The 7500-nt window shown below is 39.6% G+C and overlaps 1 protein-coding gene across 1 annotated transcript in view; it reads right to left on the bottom strand.

Annotated features, from left to right (window-relative positions):
• bmpr1bb (bone morphogenetic protein receptor, type IBb) overlaps positions 1-7500 on the bottom strand; it is a gene marked incomplete at its 3' end in the record, with an annotated part of 163246 nt that overhangs the window by 52772 nt on the left and 102974 nt on the right. The gene's annotated exons all lie outside the window — the stretch shown is intronic.

Here is a 7500-nt window from a genome sequence, read left to right as displayed (position 1 = left end):
CATTTGAAAGACAAATATCGTACTTTTTACTCCTCTACATTCAGAAAACAAATATCGTACTGTTTACTCCACTACATTCGAAAGACAAATATCGTACTTTTTACTCCTCTACATTTGAAAGACAAATATCGTACTTTTTACTCCACTATATTTGAAAGACAAATATCGTACTTTTTACTCCACTACATTCGAAAGACAAATATCTTACTTTTTACTCCACTACATTCGAAAGACAAATATCGTACTTTTTACTCCACTATATTTGAAAGACAAATATCGTACTTTTTACTCCACTACATTCGAAAGACAAATATCTTACTTTTTACTCCACTACATTCGAAAGACAAATATCGTACTTTTTACTCCACTATATTTGAAAGACAAATATCGTACTTTTTACTCCACTACATTTGAAAGACAAATATCGTACTTTTTACTCCACTACATTCGAAAGACAAATATCGTACTTTTTACTCCACTACATTCGAAAGACAAATATCGTACTTTTTACTCCACTATATTTGAAAGACAAATATCTTACTTTTTACTCCACTACATTCGAAAGACAAATATCGTACTTTTTACTCCACTATATTTGAAAGACAAATATCGTACTTTTTACTCCACTACATTCGAAAGACAAATATCGTACTTTTTACTCCACTATATTTGAAAGACAAATATCGTACTTTTTACTCCACTACATTCGAAAGACAAATATCGTACTTTTTACTCCACTATATTTGAAAGACAAATATCGTACTTTTTACTCCACTACATTCGAAAGACAAATATCGTACTTTTTACTCCACTACATTTGAAAGACAAATATCGTACTTTTTACTCCACTACATTCGAAAGACAAATATCGTACTTTTTACTCCACTACATTTGAAAGACAAATATCGTACTTTTTACTCCACTATATTTGAAAGACAAATATCGTACTTTTTACTCCACTACATTCGAAAGACAAATATCGTACTTTTTACTTCACTATATTTGAAAGACAAATATCGTACTTTTTACTCCACTACATTTGAAAGACAAATATTGTACTTTTTACTTCACTATATTTGAAAGACAAATATCGTACTTTTTACTCCACTACATTTCTATCAAGGTCCTCGAAGTCAAAAGTCATTTCTGTAGCAGCTTTTGCAAGTCAGTGGATGATTGTTTTTCTTCTTTAAAAGTTTTTTTTTTTGCAAAATGTAAATGTCTGGGAGAAAGAGAAGCATAGACATATGGATGAATCTGAAAAGCCTGATGAAAGAGCTCAGTTCAGTCTGGTTTTTGTGTCTCTCAGATGCCAGAGCACGAGCACTGAATAGAGCTTTCTTTTGTGTTTTTTTCACACTTAAACAGACCAATACACACAAAATGTCAAAATTTTCATTTTGGAAAGTTTTCACGTAAACAAAGTTGATTATGTCTTAAGTGAACGTAAACAGTTATAGAATATCGGATGTGTATCAGTGTGTAGGATTTGTGCATTCTGCCTTAAAGTGACAGCAGCTTTGTAGAAAGCTTTGTAACTTTTAAGTTTTTAAATTAGTTCAAGGTGGTCGGATGCTAGCATGTTAGATGGAGCATCACTGAAGGGCTTAAACCACCGTGGCATAGCGTGTATTTATACAACAATGCAACAATGATAAAATAATGCACTGATATAAAAAAGGAAATTTACTTTTGATACTTAAGTACTTTTACTTAAGTAAAAATAGTTTTTAACAACTTTCACTTGTAACAGAGTAATATTTTACCAGTAGTACTTTTACTTTCACTCGAGTAATGGAGTTGTGCACTTTGTCCACCTCTGGAAACATGAAAGCGAATCGCGCACACCATGTAGGGGAGAGAGATGTCTCTGTTGCATTTATCATTTCAACGCAGCCTTAATTAAAATATAGTTCATGTAATATTCTTTTGTGATACCTAAAAGCATAAAAGGTCATGATAATGTGTGAGTTACCATAGAACAATATAAGAATTTTATGTAAATATTTGTGATTCTAAAAAACAGTAGGGGAGAACGCTTTTTGACTTTCTTAGTTTGTGTAAATCCACTTGGGGTTCAGAGTATTTTTTTTTCCCCACATTAATTGCACACATGTCTAGTACAATAATGTGGTTTTGTTTGATTAATACAGCGTTTACTTTTTTCTTGATTTACCCCGAAAGAATGGAAGTGAAATGTGACAACATGCCCCGTAGGTGGGGTACATTATAACATGACCAAATGACAGCTTAATTATTATCAAAAAAATATCCAAGACAAACTAAAATATTTTGTCAACAAAATACAATTATTAACTTTTTAAAATAAAATAATGGCATTTTTTAATCATTAAAAATATTCTCATTTTTGAGTTTGACAACAAACACATCGCTAAATACAGCTATATTACAGCAAAACATAATAAAAATTTATAATTTCTGAACATTGACTCTCAGACATTATTCACCCTTTTCTCATGGTTTCTCAAAATAATTCATAAAAGTATAGAATATAATGGCATATTTCTAATAGGGGCTGATTGTAACGCAGTGTTAACACACACCATCTGCACAACTGGGATGTAAATCTCGTGTCTTCTGCTGTTAGATCAGCATTAAAGAACTCTCTCTCTGTTAAATAACAGATATAAGATTACAATAATATCGGATTTGTCTTATTTTAAATAAACACAAAAAGAGATGAAAACTAAACTTCAGTAAGAAATGTACTTTTGCTATGGTTAAATACATGTTCAGTGATATCTTCCAGAGATTTTTTAATTTTGGCGCTATTTTTTCTCTAAATAATGTTGATATGGCAACTAGTAAATCAGAGGCGGACAGTACTTAAGTATTTTTACTTTCTACTCCAGTAAATTTTTCAAGTATATATTTGATCAGTGTTTTTCTTTGGAAAACTTTTAATTCACTACATTCCAAAGCATAATTTATAATGTCATAATTTTTACTGCACTACATTTCATAAATAAAAGTTGTTGTTTTTTACCTTGAATACTTAATTAGGTTAAAAATATAGTGCTTTCTTACTTGTACTTAAGTAAAATTTGTATTACTTTTACTTGAGTAAAAGTATACAATACTACATTTTTAATGTAATTAAGTATTCAATGATATTCAATATGAAACATAGTGCAGTAAAAAGTACAATATTATGTTTTGGAAGGTTGTGAAGTAAACGTTTTCCAAAGAAAAACACTGATAAAGTACATATACTTGAAAAATAAAATTACTTGGAAAGTAAAAATACTTAAGTACTGTCCGCCTCTGTAGTAAATACACTGAGTTTCGTCATTCTGGCATGTGTGGAAAGGGTTAAAACATGCGTGTTACAGCTAACCCGCATTAGATTGTGCCCCGCGCTCCTCTATTCTCCCTCAGAGGGCTGTAAAAACTAGTTCCTGCCGGGTTGGTTAAGCATTTCCTCCTTTGCCCTTTAGGGTGCCTGCGGTTGATTGACAGCTCATTATAGGTGGGATAAAGAACACAAAGCTGCCAGTGAAAACACAACAGGGCATGACAAAGGCCATTGACACGTCAGGTGATGCGGGACTCACCTCGGGCCGCGACACGCCTCCTCTCGCCCAGAAACAACACTCGCCGCTACAGCACATACAACTTAAGCCGATTAGGAGTTAGTGCCATTACTGAGATTACATCAAGAGCCAGAACTGAGCATGATAGAGGAAGTTCACATGTTCAGCCAATCAGAGGCTTCGTTTTCACCTGCTGGGCCGGAAAACCCACAGATGGAGGAACCCGAGCCACTTCTACACACCAGAGGATGCAGGACACTTTCATACTAGACACTGAGTATATATATATTTATATATATACAGTGTGTGCATAATTTCCAAGTACAAAAACCAGTCATAATGTATAGATCATCTTCAGCTGAATGTGCGAGTGTGTGTGAGTGAGTATGTGTGTGTGAGTGAGTGTGTGTGTGTGTGTGTGTGAGTGAGTGATGGAGTGTGTGTAAGTGTTTGTGTGTGTGTGTGTGTGAGTGAGAGTGAGTGTGTGTGTGTGTGTGTGTGTGAGAGAGCGTGCGTGAATGTGTGTGTGTGTGTGTGTGTGTGTGAGAGTGAGTGAGTCAGTGTGTGAGTGAGTGAGTGTGTGTGTGTATGCGTGAGTGAGTGTGTGTGTGCGTGAGTGTGTATGTGTGCGCGTGTGTGTGAGTGTGTGTGAGAGTGAGTGAGTGTGTGTGTGTGCGAGTGTGTGTGAGTGTGAGTGAGTGAGTGTGTGTGAGTGTGTGTGTGCGTGAGTGAGTATGAGTGTGTGTGCGAGTGCGTGAGTGAGTGTATGTGTGAGAGTGAGGGAGTGAGTGTGTGAGCAAATGTGTGTGAGTGTTTGTGTGAGTGTGTGCATGCAATGGTGCATGTGTGAGTGTGTGCGTGAGTGTGTCTGCATGAGTGTGTCTGCATGAGTGAGTGTGTGTGCGAGTGCGTGTGCAAGTGCGTGAGTGAGTGTGTGTGTGCGAGTGTTTGAGTGAGTGTGTGTGTGAGAGTGTGTGTGTGTGTGTGTGAGAGTGAGTGAGTGTGTGTGAGAGTGAGTGAGTGAGTGTGTGTGAGTGTGTGTATGCATGAGTGAGTATAAGTGTGTGCGAGTGCGTGGGTGTGTGTGTGTGCAAGTGTGTGTGAGAGTAAGTGAGTGTGTGCGAGTGTGTGTGTGAGAGTGAGTAAGTGAATGTGAGTGAGTGTGTGTGTGCGAGTGTGTGTGAGTGAGTATAAGTGTGTGCGAGTGCGTGTGTGTGTGTGTGTGTGTGTGTGTGTGTGTGTGTGAGAGTGAGTGTGTGTGTGAGAGTGAGTGTGAGTGAGTGTGTGTGCGTGAGAGTGTGAGTGAGTGAGTATGTGTGCGCGAGTGTTTGTGCGAGTGCGTGAGTGTGTGTGTGTGTGTATGCGTGAGTGAGTATAAGTGTGTGCGAGTGCGTGTGTGTGTGTGTGTGTGTGCAAGTGTGTGTGAGAGTGAGTGTGTGTGTGAGAGTGAGTGTGAGTGAGTGTGTGTGCGTGAGAGTGTGAGTGAGTGAGTATGTGTGCGCGAGTGTTTGTGCGAGTGCGTGAGTGTGTGTGTGTGTGTATGCGTGAGTGAGAGTGTGTGAGTGTGTGTGTGTGTGTATGGATGTTTGTGGATGAGCTAAAAACAAAAAGAAAGTGTGAGCAGGAACAATAGTGCGTTCAGTGGGGCGGCAGTGATGCGACTGCGCTCTTAATGCTGTCAGCGCTCATCTGGTGTGATTACATGCGATCGGGGCGACCTCTGGGGAAGCTGGGCCGCTCAGAGCTGTGAGTAGGTCAGGCCCGCTCACACACTCGCTGCGAGCTCTATCAAACGCCCAGCGTGAGGCCGCTCGAGCCCTGCTGAAAAATGGGCCGTCCGGGGGAAGCGAGGGGCCGCATGCTCGACTCCACAACACAAACTCCACCCAGAACCAGCCCTGAAATATGAATCACTGCGGAGGATAATGAGCGGCGCGATCCTGCAGCGAAGAGTGACGAAACCTGCTGAAGAACAGCTCTGGAAAAACACTCGCGCTCCAAAAATCACAAATAAATATCGTATAAGATAGTGTAAAAGTTCACACACACCATGATGTTCCCAACATGCTTGACTGTGTCCAGGATGTTCTTTTCCATTCAATAAAGCACCAAAAATGACAAAAAGCACCTTCAAACTTTTCTTTAGTTCACAGTAGAGACTTCCCCTCCTCTCTATCCTGTGCTCCTCGTGTTGTTCGAGTTGCTTAGGTGACATATACTCACCTAAAGGATTATTAGGAACACCTGTTCAATTTCTCATTAAAGGGTTAGTTCACCCAAAAATGAAAATTCTGTCATTAATGACTGACCCTCATGTGGTTGGACACCCGTCAGACCTCCGTTCATCTTCAGACACAAATGAAGATATTTTAGTGTAAATCTGATGCTCTGAAAGGCCTCCATTGGCTCAACTTTACACTCTCAAGACCCTTAAAAGACACTAAAGACGTCGTTACAAAGTCCATCTCACTACAGTGGTTCTAAAATAAGTTTATAAATCGGCGAGAATAGTTTTTGTGTGCAAAAAACCCTAAATAACGACTTATATAGTGATGACGATTTCAAAACACGGACCCATGAAGCTTCGAAGCGTTATGAATCAGTGAGTCGATTCAGCGGTTTGAATCGCCAAATTTCAGCAGTTTGTCGGTTTGACACGCGATCCGAATCATGATTTGACTCACTGATTCATAACGCTTCGAAGCTTCATGAGGCCGTGTTTTGAAATCGTCATCACTATATAAGTCGTTATTTAGGGTTTTTTTGCCCACAAAAACTATTCTCGCCGATTTATAAAGTTATTGTAGAGCCACTGTAGTGAGATGGACTTTGTAACGACGTCTTTAGTGTCTTTTAAGGGTCTTGAGAGTGTAAAGTGCATTGAGCCAATAGAGGCCTTTCAGAGCATCAGATTTACACTAAAATATCTTCATTTCTGTTCCGAAGATGAACGGAGGTCTGACGGTGTCCAACGACATGAGGGTGAGTAATTAATGACAGAATTTTCATTTTTGGGTGAACTAACCCTTTAATGCAATTATCTAATCAACCAATCACATGGCAGTGTCTTCAATGCATTTAGGGGTGTGGTCCTGGTCAAGACAATCTCCTGAACTCCACACTGAATGTCGGAATGGGAAAGAAAGGTGATTTAAGCAATTTTGAGCGTGGCATGGTTGTTGGTGCCAGACGGGCCGGTCTGAGTATTTCACAATCTGCTCAGTTACTGGGATTTTCACGCACAACCATTTCTATGGTTTACAAAGAATGGTGTGAAAAGGGAAAAGCATCCAGTATGCGTCAGTCCTGTGGGAGAAAATGCCTTGTTGATGCTAGAGGTCAGAGGTCATGGGCCGACTGATTCAAGCTGAAAGAAGAGACACTTTGACTGAAATAACCACTCGTTACAACCGAGGTCTGCAGCAAAGCATTTGTGAAGCCACAACACACACAACCTTGAGGCGGATGGGCTACAACAGCAGAAGACCCCACCGGGTACCACTCATCTCCACTACAAATAGGAAAAAGAGGCGACAATTTGCAGGAGCTCAATTGAAGACTGGAAAAATGTTGCCTGGTCTGATGAGTCTCGATTTCTGTTGAGACTTTCAGATGGTAGAGTCAGAATTTGGCGTAAACAGAATGAGAACATGGATCCATCATGCCTTGTTACCACTGTGCAGGCTGGTGGTGGTGGTGTAATGGTGTGGGGGATGTTTTCTTGGCACACTTTAGGCCCCTTAGTGCCAATTGGGCATGGTTTAAATGCCACGGCCTACCTGAGCATTGTTTCTGACCATGTCCATCCCTTTATGAGCACCATGTCCCCATCCTCTGATGGCTACTTCCAGCAGGATAATGCACCGTCACAAAGCTCCAATCATTTCAAACTGGTTTCTTGAACATGACAATGAGTTCACTGGACTAAAATGGCCCTACAGTCTCC

This window comes from Gobio gobio (assembly GCF_949357685.1).
Source record: "Gobio gobio genome assembly, chromosome: 22".
Classification (NCBI taxonomy): Eukaryota; Metazoa; Chordata; class Actinopteri; order Cypriniformes; family Gobionidae; genus Gobio; species Gobio gobio.
Note: the sequence above shows the minus strand (reverse complement) of the source record. Positions and strands in the feature narration are given on the sequence as shown.